Raw genomic sequence first — 1544 nt, 5'->3', positions numbered from 1 at the left:
GCGTTGCGCACAGGCTCGCAGCACTGTTGCTACACAGCTGATTCCCGGGTGGGCCCCAGGTTACCGTGACTGCAACTCCGGGTGCACCACACGCCCCCAAACTGACCACCCCCTCTGCCACCAACCTGGATTCTTTGGGGCCACTCCTCCGCCTGCGCGCGCTCCCGCGCGTTCACGCTGCGGGGCCCTGGAGATCCTGTCCCGGGCTGCGGGGGGAGCCTTCCGCCCTTTGTCTATTACCGTGACCCGCGGCTTTGCGGTGTCGTACGGAACACTTGGCTTGACTCTGTTTCCTTGTTCAATGAGCATCGTTTACGCACTTAGTTCTGGGCTCTAACCAAGTCAGCGCCACCCCGCGTCCCTGTCCTCCTCTCCTGAGCGCGGTCAGTTCTAGCTTTCCTCTCAGGCGTCCAAGGCTCTGCACATTTTCGGAAGGGTCTGCACCCCCCGCTCCCCCGGGCTCCCGGCACGCTCTGTGCTGTTTCATCTATGACTAATGCGTTTTCTCCGCGAGAAGGGTGAGCCTGGTGCTCTTCTAATTAGACCTGGCTCCTGGACGCCGGGAGGCTGAATGAAGGAGAGTTGGCCAAGAAACTAAACAAAACCATTAGTGGGATAGCGGCCTCCTCCACCCGCCTGGTGGCCGGGAGCAATTGTCATTCCCAGAGGCAGAAGTTCCTGGCGAGCCCTGTCAGGGGGAAGAAGAATTTGGGTTTGGGATGGTCGTGAAGGGCTTTGCGCAATGAAGAGGCAGCTTTATATCCCCTTAGGATCAATTCTGTGAGGCCTGATGCGCAGTTTGGAACCAGAGGGACAGAGGAGCCCCGGAAAGAGTCAACAACCCATTGGCAAGAAGCCAACCATGTTCTCTTGCAAAGTTTCTAAGCTACCCGTTTCCTGCGTTGGTGTGCCAGCAGGGGACGATCTGTTCAGAGTGGCCATTCCCAATGACGGCGGTGGGTCCAGGGCAGGAAGGGTGGGGATGCCTGGAGGGAAAGGCTTTCAAAGAGTAGGAGGTTCTAGGGTTGGCTCCCAGCCCTCTAGGCTTGCTTTGTCACTGGATCTGCAGGTTAGGGCCTTGAAAAGTTCAGCTGTCCAGGCTAAAAACTCAGTCAGAAAAGCAACAGCAGAAGGACTAAGGAGGGTGTGATCAACAGACCAGTGGGAGGACACGGGGAGGCAGAGCTGCAGAAATGAAAGCCAGATTGGCAGTCCATTTTTAACTCAACTCAGGCAGCTGTGCGGCCTGAAGGTCAGACCAGCCGAGGAAGGAGATGTTGATAGGCTGGTCTCGGAAAGCAGATTGCCACTTCTCTTTCAATAATAGAAAAGTAGAATAAGCAAGCCCATTTAAGCTAGTGTGTTCAGGACCCATGGATATGGGCCCCTGGTCAGATTCAGATGTCAGCTGCCTGGCTGCAGGAAGGGGAGAGGGTGGGTACAGGCAGAGCTTCCTTTCCTTACCTGGGGGGCAATATTAATGAGCCTGCCTCTTACCTGCCTCCAAGGAGAGTTGTTAGGACTAATAATTTAGGACTAATGGG

The 1544-nt window shown here is 56.0% G+C and overlaps 1 protein-coding gene across 2 annotated transcripts in view; it reads right to left on the bottom strand.

Moving 5' to 3' along the window:
* Positions 1 to 530, bottom strand: part of DDIT4L (DNA damage inducible transcript 4 like) — a 3906-nt gene extending 3376 nt beyond the window's left edge. The window contains exon 1 of one of the 2 annotated variants that reach the window (XM_015569996.1): positions 126 to 530. The gene's annotated coding sequence lies outside the window, so the exon portion shown is untranslated. The remainder of the gene's footprint in view (positions 1 to 125) is intronic. The other variant, XM_006773001.2, reaches the window with a different exon arrangement.
* Between the last annotated feature and the right edge of the window lie 1014 nt (positions 531 to 1544).

The sequence above is a fragment of the Myotis davidii genome, unplaced genomic scaffold, assembly GCF_000327345.1.
Source record: "Myotis davidii unplaced genomic scaffold, ASM32734v1 scaffold226, whole genome shotgun sequence".
Taxonomy (NCBI): domain Eukaryota; kingdom Metazoa; phylum Chordata; class Mammalia; order Chiroptera; family Vespertilionidae; genus Myotis; species Myotis davidii.
This window is presented reverse-complemented; position numbering and strand designations above follow the sequence as displayed.